We start from the raw sequence: 14,537 nt of genomic DNA, 5'->3' as shown, positions 1-14,537 counted from the left end.
TGTCCAAAATTAACAGCGGCAAGCCAAGACATAAAACAGGAAAGGAGAAAGAGGAGAAGAGGTGGCACAAGAAAAAGGAGAGGAGAGGAAAATCAGCAGAAAAAAAACTGAGTCTTACAGTAGAGAAAAACAAGAGTAAAGCTTCCAAAAAGGTGAGAAGCAAGAGAGAGATTGGCGATGCATGGAGGGGATGAGGGAATAAGAAAAGATGCAAAGTGCTAAAAGAAAAAGAACAAATCATTTTTAATTTGACAGCAAATTCAGCTGGGTACTGGTTAGAAGTGGAGCCCACTGATTGCTTTTGCCACTGGAATTCCTCATTCTCTTAGAGAGAGGATGGGAGAAAAATAGCCCCAGGGTAAGTAGTCTCACCAGAGAGGAGAACAAGAGGTTAGTGAGGCAGAAATAGATGATTAGACAAAGCACACAGATGAGGAGAGATGGTGCGCTCTGAAGCTTCATACTGTAAACAGGGCTGTGTAGTGCATCCATATGTGAATACTCAACAGTAAAGGGATCAACCTGTTCCCTTAACAGTGCTTAACAAAAAATAGGCTATTAAGTAAAGACAGAGTAGCGCTTTAACTGTTCGAGACACCTGTTCTTAAACCTGCATTATCTTTATTTTTGGCTACATGGAGGCAGACCTCTGCAACAAGCTAAAAATCATACGTTTGACATATTACGGCCTCATAAAGTTGCCTGTTTACAGCTAGCAGACACAGAGAAACCATAATTTCAAATGGTGTTTCTGGCAACCTCACAAATGAAAGTCTAATATTCACTCTCCTGTTCACTTTCAGCTATGTTTTGGTCTCCACCAACTCTGAGAGAAATATCTGACTTGTTAGCTGCCAAATGCTGTAAAATGTTCACCAGGTAGTTGCTAATTGTGTCTGTCTGCAGGAAGGTAGTGTACAGTTGGTTAATCAGAGTTTGTTTGCTAAAAAACGATGCCTGCTAATGAGAGCAATGAGAATGAAAGTTGTGGGCCGTAAAAAAAACAAACAAAAACAGTATATTTATTGTACTCTCTATCTAAAAATATTGAATAAATGCATTTATTGGCTTTCATATTCTCCCAGTAAATATATTTTTTATAAATAATAAATTGATAAATACATAATACATTTGTATTAGTACAGCTTTAAAGAAATATTCAGCTTTCTGACTCCACTATAAAAAATTTTTTAAATACATGTCACTTACATTGAAACCCTTCAGTCAAAAATGTGTTTTGCTTATTGCAAACCTTAAATTTAAAGGGGTGTTTTTAGTTTGTTTGCTTGCAACTAGTTTGGAGCCAATCACGGTCCAGTATGCAACTTATATAAGTGTGATGTGGAAACTTGAAGCCTCCAGTGCACACAATCTATGAATGGATTTTTCAGTGAAGTCAGAGACAACTTGTCACCAGCAGTTAAACTTTTGACATTATTATAATATTTGCATTTATGTATTCAGAATGTTTTAATGAAAAAGAAGGAGTAAATGTAGTGTAAAGAATTTTTAACAAAGTAATGGGACTTTTTGTGGAAAAAAAAAAATATAAAAATATCAGAGACAAACTAGCTATGTCTTTAATGTCTTTTATGTCTTAGAACATGTCTGGAAGGGATTTTTAACTATTGGTGACTCTTACTATGCATGTAGGTGCACAGCTATGTATGTGTGCCAAACACACTTCCAGTAAAGGTTGAAGACAGCGGATTACCGCCTTCGATATATTGTTCATGCCAGTAAGACAAGTATCACCAGTAAGAGCAACGTTAGGATCCCATAAGAAGTACAGCACTGTATACTCTAGTAAACATAAAGTAAAGAGTAAAATACACAGCAGTTATCCAAACAGTAGCTTTATTCTACAGTAACTGTGTGTTCAGACAGAAAGCAAAGCTAATTTCAGAGGTGGTGTAATTACATTTAAAGTCAATGGAAAGATGCTAGTAGATTTGATTCACCCTGGGCAGCACAAATTGACACGAATACGTGTGAGTTGAAACTGTTTTAAGTTGGGCCAAAAGTTTGCACTTATCCCGGGGCTTTATGAATCTGCTTCATAAACGTACACAGACAAGAGGAAAAAGACTGGAGGGAAATAATAGCAAGAACAGGCTGAACTGAACACAAACACACAGACACACTCTCACGGACCTGATGCTCGCTACTTTACAGACCTGCCAACTCTCACGCATTAAGCATAAGACTCACGATCTCATACCACACATGCCTTTTCTCACGCTAACTTTTCATCTTCGTTTTCTCCGATGCAAAATTTGTTATTTTCAGACAGGCTGAGGCACAGAGCGTAACAAGGTTAAGGCGACACTTTTCACGGATTGTCCAATCATCATTTGTTTCAACTGAAAGTGTGCAACACCAAATCATTACGATGCATGTTTCGATGTAGCAGCCGATCACAATGATTTTGTGGTCGAGCAACCAACCCGCTGAGCTTGAGTGGAGCAACGCTGGAGAGACTGTGGTGTTAGCATTGTTCACTACTCTCCGTTGCAGTTATACTAACATTAGTCAAGGATGGTTCAATATTCAGCAGGTAAGCACCTTCACTTCTTATCTCTTTGAGGTGAACATAGACCTGTATAGACAATACGCTTGCATATGTTGTCTTTTTTCATGTGTGTGGGTGTCGGGGTGGCTCATGGATTTCAATCACTGACCTCACAGGTTTGAGACATGTTAACTTGACAGGTACGCAATGCTCATTTGTCTATTTATGAATTTGTCGGGTGTTACTCAGGATCCGTCGATTGGGGAGCTGGCCTACGTAGAGCAAGGTTAGTAAAGTTATTGCAGCATTGCAGCACTTGTTTACATCATCTGGTGAGGAGCATAGATCTTTCTTATCCTGTGCTTTGAAGAAAAAATATGTGTAATATCTGGAGTGTATATCAAAAATGCCTCCCAATAAAAACAAATTAGCAAAAAAAGAAAAAAGTCTTATCAAAAAGGTGTTGGTTCATAAGGCCAGAGAGAGGTCAAGTGGGTCAATTTACCACTAATAATACTCATTTTATTATGAACAAAAATAAGTACCCCCCCGAATAAATGATCCAGTGGTCAAATGAGGCGAGGCAAAAATTCACTTTGGGCTCTGTCTGAAAACAGGCTGTTTAGAGTCTTTTATCAGCAACACATTAGCAGACAGCTAGTAAAGTGGCTAGCTTGGTTAGAAGTAAGCTGATCATGTAATGGCTGTGGTCTGCATTTCCCAGTGTTTTCCTGTGTTTACCCCCCCCCCTCCTCTTTTCCCCTGTCTGTCTCTGTATCTGTGTTGCGTGGGCGTGGCGCTCCTTCCCTGGCTCTCCTGACTCTTGCCTGACTACACACACCTGGCTGATTACACACACCTGTCTCCCATCAAGCTTATCATCCTGCAGTATATCTACTCCAGCTTTTCAACCACTCGTCGCCAGATTGTTGTTCAACCCTCTGTGGTTGTACTCAGACCAAACTTTGCTTACTCCTAGTGTCTTTTTACTTCCTTGTGCATTGGTCTATTTTTGCTAATCCTGTCACTTGCCGCTCCGTCTGCTCCACTGACCTTCATCCTCATCCTCATCCCCTTCCCCTTTTGCAATAAACTGTCATCTTTTCAACGACCACCATTGTTTGGGTTCCCACCAGTGTTCACAACAGATCATAGATAAACTAAATTCTACTAACTCTCAAATAACAGTCACAAAGCAGCTGTAATGAAAGACTATGTACACATAATGCTCCAACAAGGGCATCTGGGGAGATATAACAATGTCACTTAAACTGCAACCGCTGTAGAAATGCACCAGTAGCAGTTGCTATTGGCAACAAACTGAAACCTGTGACAATAAAGTGGCCTTGTCAATTCTACCTCAAGATTAGTGAAAATAAATGAAGTTGTTCTGTCTATATGGCACATCTGTCCAACTTGGAAAATAATCAGAGCTACAGCATATCAGAGATAGCCTAAAGGGCGACAGAGAGAATTGTAATCCTCTCTAACAGTATTTTTAATGGAGAAAGCACATGAGACAATCACATTTGCTGTTTCAAGTCCGCCGTCCTCATCAGTGTGTTGTAACTATTTTAAATTTACTTTCAAAGCTCTTACGGCTTTACAACCATGTGAGTGAATCTCAGAGATGTGAAGAGGAGAGGAAAGGGAAGCATCTAATCTCTATCTGGGGTATCCTCTTCCTCTCAGCTCAGCTGTCCCCCCCCCCCCAAAGTTGGCCAACATCTCACTGCAGGGCTTTAAGCGTCGCTGCCTGTAAAGTAAAAGGCATGTCGAGGAAGTCAGCTGTTGCTCGGTGACATTCGCACCCTGCACCATGGCTGCTACCAGACTAAACAACACGCATCAGAGGGGCAGAAGGTCAAGTGGATGAAAGATTGTTATCCTCAGCTGACCCTCAGTGGAACAAACCTGGAAAGCTTCAAAATAGCTTCTCATACACAGTAAAGTGATCTGCAGTGATTTATTAATGAGTAACAATGACTCTGGCTTTAAAAGCAGTGGTACAATATCATGATATATTACCTGCTCACTGTTGTACACATTTGTGATGGATCTCTGCTCTATCTTATTTGTCTCACTTTAGCCATGTTAGCTGCATGGCTCTTGGGATGAGAGTGCCGGGTGGTTGGTCAGCTGGTTCACTACTTTTGGTCTAATCTTTCAACAATTAATGGATGGAATTACCATGAAATGTTGTACTGACATTTGTGCTCCCAAGAGGATGAATCCTACTGACTTTGATGTGTGAACAGTGGCTCATTGTTTTATTAAGCTATGGTTGCTTCTCACATCCTCTTCTTTTCATGAAAATATGATTAATCAGAAGTTTACCAGCATCTATATCATGTCAAATATATTCTCAATTATTCAAAAATAATTCCATGAATACTTTTCAATTAACTCCAAAGTTCAGTAAACAGAAGAAATGAAATGAATATTTGCTGTGAGAAGCTTCGTCTTTAAAACAGCAGAAGTTCTCCTCGGTACACAGTTTTTCAAGGTACTTGGCACGTAGGTAGTTCCTGCATCTTGGAGAAGTTGCCACAATTCCTCTGTGGATTTAGGTGCCTTAGTTGCTTCTGTCTCTTCATGTAATCCCAGAAATGACTCTATGATGTTGAGATCAGGGCTCTGTGGGGGCCAAACCATCTGCTGCAGGACTCCTTGTTCTTCTTGTTGCTGAAGATAGTTCTTCATGAATCTGACTGTATGTTTGGGGTCATTGTCATGCCGCAGAATTAATTTGGGACCTATCACATGCCTCCCTGATGGACACTTTCTTTAATAGTGTATCTACATGCATTAATTGTCCTGTGATGTTGCTGCTGTGAATTAATCTAAATAACTTTTTTGTATATATGTAACATAAATGTGATCAAATTCAGTTTTATGTCTATTCCGAATGTATTTTGAGGGTGTTTGAAGAAGTATCGGAGTGTGTCACATCGTGCTCTTTGACCTTTTGAGGGCAGGTCATCATAATAAAGCGATTCATGGCTGTGATTGGGGTTGGCTTGGATGGCTGGGGTTGCAGTGCCTTTTCTCCCGAGGCTCAGCTCAGTTTCTCATCAAAGGCTTCCTGCGTTGAGCTCTGTGCCTACAGAGATCAGAGGGACGTGACCCGTGTCTGAGTCAGGGTTACCTACTGCTCCAATAGAGCTTTGGCCCATCCTGCCGCTGCTGCTGCTGCTGGCCCAAGGGCAGAACGTGCTCTGCTAAACTCTGGAAGTGCAAGAATTATGATCAAGTCGCACAGAGCCTAGGGGATGTCTGTGATGAAGGCCGGCATTGTGGCATTCCTCAGGGGTTCAAGAGTCCAGGGTCAGTCCCTAACCCCGATCATGACCCCCTCTTAGGTTGTCCTCTATTGCCAACCAGAACGGAGGTCGGATGTTCTGAGAGCTTCGACATGAGTAGGCCGTTGAGGAATGCTGCCATTTGATTGAAGTCAGGCGGATCTTCTGATTAAAGACTTTATGTGAGAGAGAGAGAGTGAGTGTTGGGAGTGGATGACCTCGTGGATGACCTTGTCTTAGCTCTTGGTCAGCAACATTTAGAGCTCCTCTTTAATGCTTTTTAGCTATTTCCTGTTGTAACTGGCACAAATGTACACCCACTCCTCTCCCTCAGCCGCAGCACTTTCCCTTTTTTTTAAATGAATGCTGTATCTACTCACAAGACCTTCTGTATATTTGTACATGTACGTTTTTGTCTGCTGAATATCATGCCATAAGGGATAAAACAAACTAAAAATTCTTTAATATTCATGTATGGATTAAAAGGTTAAAGATAGCTGTTATTGCAGCGAAGAAAAATGTAGTGGGTAAAGACCACAGGGAGTATGGGCAGTGCCGTTTTTCTAATTTTCCTTTGGTTTGGCTCGCTCACATTTTCTCTGGGCCACATTTGCATTTTTGCTTCTTCTGGAGCAAACATACTAATACACCAAAGGAGGTTTCCCACCCTAAATCTGAACCCTTGACCTTGTTTAAGGGTTGGGAGACCTGGGTTGTTGCTGATGTTGCTACATAAAAGCTGCTGTGGATGGACTAGTATTTTCACATCCCCAACACTGTTATTATGTCCTGGAAATGCCAACTAGAACTATAGTTTGAATAGCTGAGCATGGCGGAGAGACAGTGGAATGACTGGGCTTTAAAAAAAAAAAACACGCACTCTTCAGTAGAATTTACCCTAAAACCTTGCAAACACATATTTGAACATGTTTGTTTTCCTTAATCACATAGGCCTGGAATCCTTCAAAACAGCTCCGCACTGAGATAATCTTCATACCATCATAAATCAATGGAGCAAAGAGGATGTTGGTGCCATAAGGCATTTTTAGAGAAACAAACCACAGCACGAAAGTCTCTCAGGTCAGCTACCTTTCTTTTCTCTGTTATAAGAGTCCCGGCTGGTGAGTTCAGTTTAACATGAGACCTGACCATCTCACAAGTATCATATATTCACCTTTCTTTCCCCCAGGGTTTGAAGCAGGAAAGGGGGGGTCTGATGCAGCAAAAAAAAAAAAAAAATCAGCCCAGACAAAACATAGATTGTTTCCTCCCATACAATGCACAATGGTCCACTTGCCCAATAAAGTTCCTCTTTTCAGTGCGCACACACAGCAGGTCTGTGTAAAATGGTAAACCACAGTGGCACTGTTAGAAAGAACTGTTGCATATATCCCGGACGTAACGCCAACACGTGGGATGTCGTCTATTTTGAGGAACTGCTGCTTCCCTCCTCGATCCTCTGTCATCTTCCTGTATCATCTTAAACCACTGGAATTTGGTTAAACTACATCTTAAAATGCATAGAAATCACTGTCATCACTGTCTATTCAAAGGTTTTTAACTGTTGTCTGATTGTTCAGGCCTATCTATTTTTGCTTAGTTGGTAAACGCTGTCAAATTGCCAAATACCTCTTCAACTTTTTATTTCATATTAACAGATTAAAAAACAGATGTTTTGACATTAAGTTGTCGTCATCAGTGTGCAATGATATAATCACCAGGTGATACAGGTGTGTGTGTATATACCTTACAGGACAGGTTCACAATTTTTCAAATCTGTCTTTAAACAACAGTCAGGTACTCAAATGAACATTTTAAATAGATTTTTCATGTCATAATCAATCCTCTTGTTCATACTGGCCATTAGGAGATCCCTTCATAATGCCCTTACAATGAAAGTGATGGCAGACAAAATCCACAGTCCTCCTTCTGAGCAAATGTGTATTTAAAAGGTTTTTTTTGTTTCTTATCTGAAGCTTCATATAAGCTTAAGATAAACTAAATAAACTGTGTCAATCAAGTAGATATCTTTCAACATTGCAGTCTTTAGTGCCAAACTCCCTCTTTTTGTTACTATACTTCCACCGCAGCTCAACAGGGAAACACTGTCTGAGGAAACACAAAGAGGGAATTTGATACTAGAAAGACTGTAAATGTGTCAGATATCCACTTGATATGACTAACTCAGACTGCTGAGGCCTCATATATAAGCTTAAGATAAACTTTTTAAATGCATTTTTGCAGAAAATGACTGTGGATTTCATCCCTCATCACTTACATTGAAGGGGATCTTTTAATAGCCAGTATGAACAGGAGGAATGTTTATGTGGACACCTTACTTTTGTTTGAAGACACAGGTTCAGTCAGGCAATATTCTATATATTTCTTCTTGTTCACAAATCTTATGAAGAAAACAAAACCAACAATGAATTGTTCCTACTAACAAGTAGAGTGTGTGTGTGTGTGTGTGTGTGTGTGTGTAAAAGCCTAATATATTTCATTCCTCTGTACCATAGATCTCCGTTGTTATCCAAAAACCTTTAACACATCAGTTTAACTCTCAAACTGTAGTTTTATGGTGGATCAATCTCACATACATTGTCCTGCTCCTGGAAATACTCACTAGAGCACCAAATGTGTATTCTTCCACAGCTGAAAATAGTCCCCAACAAATGCACTATTTACTCCAGTTTGAGTAACATTTATTAAAAGCTACAATGCCCAGCTGTTTTAGGATGGGAGGACTTTATATTTGTGACCTCCTTCTGCTCCATCCTTGATCATTTTCGACAGTAAGACGATTGTGTTAACATAATGACATTAGTAGAGTAGTTGGTCTACAGCGACAGTTTGACAGATCAATCCCTGTGTGTCCTGTTGCAGTGGAGCACTCACAGTTTTGAAAGGCTTCTCCCTCTGTATATTCTGCACTGCAAATGAAAATATTCTTTTTAATGAAAATTTTACTTTCTGTCAGACATAGCTCAGCATCAGTGTCACTGGGATTTGCTCTTACCGCATTATAAACGTCTATTGCCTCATTCTCCATGAACATGTCTCAGTTGATAAGCACTTTAACAATGTGAGCAAGACCACATAAGGAGCAAATGTTCCAAGCCTACACCATTTTACAGATCTGTATCCATAAAATCCTTAAACACACACATTGTAAATTATCACGTTATGAAAAAATACATCTGTAAACCTCATGTGTGCTTTTAGAGTATGTACGCATTTGTGCATCTCTTGTATCATGTGTCCACTGCAGACTAGGACAAAATGCAGTTGAAATTTTTTTTAAAATGAATTCTCACTTGAAGAAGCAACAACAACATGTATAATAATGGTCACTGACAAGTCATGCAAGGTTCAAGAATCAGTTTGATTTTCATGCTCTACAGAAATGAATGGTTAGCCAAAATGTAATGCATACATGTTTTGTTAAGAGTTAAAAATTCAAACATTTTTTACTACTACTAACAATATTTTAAGCACCTTTCACATGTCCAAGGACCCTTTGCATACAGAAAAACTGGGAAAAAAACTATGTTAATGGAAAAACTTGGCTAAAAAGATGAGTTTTAAGTCGTAAGATTTAAAAACACACAGCTACAGAGAATCAGAGACACTGGGACAGGAATCTGCTGCAGTCCAAACTGCACTGGAGGAAGACCATGGAACACAACTGTCTGATAAAGAGATGGAGATTAATCCACAAATCATTGGAGGCATTGAAAGAGGCTGCAGGTAAACTAGCTTGCTGCAAATTGTGTGTCAGACTTTGGCAGAGTGAATGATATGAAGCCAATGAAAGTTGGACAGAGTCACAGCAGGAGTGGGATATCAAGCTAAAAAAAACTACAAAACTCAGTTAAAAGCTTGACTAATGCGACAGAAGTGGCAAACAAATAACGCCAGTGTCCTCACCACCATGTTCCTTAAAGGTTCGTGACCACACAAACACACAAGCACACATACAGGTATCCCAAACTTCGGTCAAACAGTGTTTTCAATTTAAAATGCTTTATTTCAACTTGTTTGTGTAAGGAGTGACATGAAGAAGAACAAGTTATCATGTAAACTATTATGGTTGTCAATACATCTGAAAATTAATTCATTGACTTACAACATTGCATGGAAGCTCAACAATCTGGTGCCATAACTGGGGTTAAAACATTTAAATCATTACTTGAAAAGTGTATTAGATGCCTTTCAGTGTTGTTCCATTATTTTGTCCACCACCAGTACAACCACAGACATCATGTGTAGCTATAAATACTGAGTGCATAATTAACAGCACTATTTTTAATGTCTCAACATGATTGTCTTTTGACATCTTTGCACTACAAAATATTCAGTCATTAAATCAAATAAGAGAACCAAACATGGGCTCAAATCCTCCATATTTGAGGACTATATTTTGTTTTTAGTTGCATCTTTGCCAAATGACTGAAGGAAAACCACTCTCTACTTGGCTTTTAGTGTAACTCAGGTATAGTGCTAAAGTCCTCACTGATATCTCAGCTTTTAGCACTCCGAAGTGTCAAAACGTCCCATTTTAGGTGACAAAGCATTATCACACATCTAATCTGCGGCTACATGGGTGGGGGTGACTAAGAGCATCATTTTGACTGACAACAGAATACTACTGCTAAATGCTCAGATATCCAACATACCACATACAGCTGCACGGCTATTCTGCAACGTTGTGTGAAGCCAACCATCACCCTTAACTGACCGGGATGTGCATCAAAGAACAGTGATCTAAATGTCTATCACTGACGCACAAACATTTGGTTGTCTACTCTTGGTAAATCCATCGTGATTATGCTGCACTTATGCATTCTAACCGCTCATTGTATACCGAGGAAACTGGCCATTATACTGTGTGAAGATGTTGGTTCCCAGGTCCTGAGGTACAACAGGCCCCTCCTGACTTTCTGGACTCATGAGGGTCTCAAGATGTGGACTACACAAAGTCATATGTAAGCTGTGTTGAATGCTGTAGTGTTACATGTATTTACTGTATGTTTATTGCCACATCGACCACTTGACATCGAAATTATTAACACCATCAGCCTATGACGGTCATGTCAGAACTTTGATGGTCAATTCAATGCTTGGGGGGAAAAAAACCTTGAGTGAAAAATTTGATTTTCAAAGTTCAACATTTTAACAAAAACATTTCATCTCGTAACTTTTGGCTTTTCACATCTTGACAGCCAGAAACAAGCTTTTACTTTGGTTAAAAAGGCAGAGTAAGACCTTAAATGAAACTCTGACCCATTATTTCAGAAGGTGGAAGCAGACAGTCGTAACAAATCTTTCAGTTTCAGTTTTCAGTTCAGTTTTTGCTTGGCCGGTCCACTACAGTCCTTTTGGTCCAGATTCGAATATCTCCAAATAACTACTGGATGGATTGCCATGAAATTTAGTACAGACCTTCATGTTATGAAATTAATGAATTGGAATAACTTTGTTTATCCACTAACTTCTAGCACCATCATCAGGTCAAAATGTTATTTAGTCCATTATTTTGGTTTGTGTCCAAATGCAAAACTAACTGTGGTGGAAGAAGTATTCAGATCCTTTACTTAAGTAAAATGTCAATACAGCAATGTAAAAATACTCAATTACAATTAAACGTCCGGCATGAAAAATCCTACTTAAGTAAAAGTACATAAGTATTAGTATAGGTAGGTATAAGTATTAGAGCAGCATGTTACTGTTGTAGCTGCTGGAGGTGGAGCTAGTTTCAACTACTTTATATACAGTTAGCTAGTTTAGTCCAGTGGTTCCCAACCTAGGGGTCGGGGCCCTCCATAGGGTCATCAGATAACTCTGAGTGATCATGAGATGTTTAATTGGAGAGGAAAGAAAAAAAAACAAAGTTCTGATACACAAATCTGTTTTTCAGTTTTTGGACTTTTTCTCTAATCTTTTTTTTTTTTGTGTGAAATGAAAGCATGTGAGAAGTTTAGAGGGAAAAATCACTATTTGGTGGAGCTGTTAACAACCCGACTACACACTGCTTTTTGTAAGACATTAAAAGCCTTCAGGTTCAGGTTCCATTTTTCACAATGTGTTGCATTTTAAAAGCTTGTTATATTCTCCATTGTGTCAAATCTTCATCTGAAAAGTAACTAAAGCTGTCAAATAAATGTAGTGGAGTAGAAAGTACAATATTTCCCTCTGAAATCTAGTGGAGTGGTAGTATAAAATAGCATCACATGGAAATACTCAAGTACAAGTACCTCAAAATTGTACTTAAGTACAGTAGTTGAGTAAATGTACTTTGTTACTTTCCACCACTGAAAACTTATGACATTCCCATCAGCCTTAGCTATATGTTTGTGTTTAGTGCCAATTAGCAAATGTTAGCATGCTAACATATTAAACCAAAACGGTTAACAAACATACCTGCTAAAAATCAGCATGTTACTGTATCTTTCTGAGCTTGTTAGCATGATGACATTAGCATTAGGCTAAAAGCACGATTGTGCCGAAGTAGCTACAGCCTCACAGAGCCGCTAGCGTGGCTGTAGACCTTTAGTCTATTTAAACACAGTCTGGCCTCATCCTGTTTTATAGCCACATAGCAGCCTTATGAGTGGATGACAGATCTTGGTAGGGCCTTGGTCTGACCTTTTCTTCTAAGTCCACTGTTTGAACAAAGTCTCAAAGGAGGGAGAGCTTTCTGGTCTTGAGCCAGTTATCAAAGGGGAAAAAATGGCAGACAGGGGCTTAATGAGGATGACAGTCCTTTTAGTGCTTATGGTAAGAATGTCATGAGTGTTATACACACAAAAATAAAGTATTAGATGATTTTCCGGGAAAATCTTGTGTAATTTCAGGAGCAATTCAACTGATTATGTTCGGCATAGTTCCCTGCAGTGACAAAAACCTAAACAAAACACTTCGGTCTTGCATTCTTTTTAGTCTTAACAAAAAAGTGAAGAAAAAAAAATCTAACCAATAATCATGATAAGTGAATTTTCAGATTAGATCAGATTAGCCTTGTTTATAAATCCATGCTGCCAACAGGGCATTAAAGCCGCAGACTGACAGTCTTGATGGAGACGTCATGTGAGCTGGCAGCAGTACAGGGCCCCTGAGTGCAAAAGCTGTTCCCTGTGTTCAGAGTGAAAAACCTGCTTTGTGCTGAATCAAAAAGCCCTTGCTGGTTTTCCTATTCTCCTCTGGCTGCTGTGTGTCTGTGTGACAGTGGTTCCAGGAGCCACCACCGCACTTCCCAACCCCAAAACCCCCACCCCCCATTACCCTCTCTCTCTCATTTCTGTCCATTAGCAATCGAGAGGGGGAGGTTTTGCTGAAAACAAGCAACAACAAACAAAAGACCAAGGTGGGGCGAGGAGTGTGGAAGGGGGTGCAGAGGGAGAACTTCTGTGTGAAATAATTGCGAGGAACAATTTCAAACAGATGTCAGTTTGGACTTGGCCCTGGGCTCGTGTCCCCGTTAAATATAGTGATTTGATTGGAAAACAAGCAGTGTGAGATGGGCTGGCAGCCAGCCGGACCATTCAGGGGCTCTCTAATGACCCCCAAGGGTCGAGGGGTCGTCGGAGTAAAAGCAGATCAGAGAGGATGTGGGGCAGGCGGCCAGGACAAGACCCATAAATCTAGCCCATTCTCAGAGGAAGCTATCTTTTTTCACTTCTCCATCAGAATTAAAATACAATCACAATCGTCACATTGTGCTCCCGCCAGTGTGCAAAGGTTATAATTCAAAGCCAGCAGACAGAGAGGGAGGTTGGGTTGGTTGATAGTGGACTTTTGGGAGGGAGGTCAACAAGGTTGTGTATTTTAGGCTCGATGAGAACTGCTGCTCAAAGGGTTGTGGGAAACTATCGTACAGATCCATATATTAAAATCGGTGATTACCATGACTTAGCTGAAAATGCTTGAGATAATTCATAAAAGCAAGTGTGACAGTGCAATCTGTGGCACACTGCTGTCTGCTCCTCTGAAAAGTAATGTATACCGACGAGTCACAGAAATGTTTCCAATCCTCTAAATCCAGATCACGATCACTGAAATATATCATAAGAATGGTGCATTCCAGAGAGGGAACAGCATTCGTGAAGGCAAAATCTCTGATGGCATAGCCGACCGTGAGTTTTTCTTCCAATTTTCAGCTGGCTCAGCTTTTCACAGATGTGTTAATGTAGGGTGGACAGCTGCACTTTATGGCAGGATTGCGCAAGATGATCAGGATCATTTTCATTCCCACTGACCATTGAAGGAACACACGTGCTTTTCAGTTCCTCAAAAAAATGAAAATTTCATCAGGCTGCCAAAGAAGAAGAAGAAGAAGAAAGAGAGAGTGAAGAGAATTTTTCATTTCTTTCCCGCAACAGCTCAGTGTTACACAGCTCTGGTACGCTCTCTACAGGGGAGGAAGGAATGTGTCAAAATCTCTCTGACACACACACACACACACACTCAGGCCTTATTTAGATAATGCCTGCTGGGCTGGATCACAACTGAAGTTTAAACAGGTACAAAAAGAAATGTTGTACAGTATACATGTAAAGTTTATTGAATAAATGCAGTATTACAAATGTATCCTGACTGAATACTCTTTTACCTTACAGTATGAATACAAAATGATATATAGTACAGTCTGGTTTGTCGATTATTGTAAAGATGAGGGAAAAAAATGCCACAAACTGATGATTTACCTTGACATAAAAATCAGCTAC

Source organism: Thunnus thynnus, chromosome 11 (genome assembly GCF_963924715.1).
Source record: "Thunnus thynnus chromosome 11, fThuThy2.1, whole genome shotgun sequence".
NCBI lineage: Eukaryota > Metazoa > Chordata > Actinopteri > Scombriformes > Scombridae > Thunnus > Thunnus thynnus.
This window is presented reverse-complemented; position numbering follows the sequence as displayed.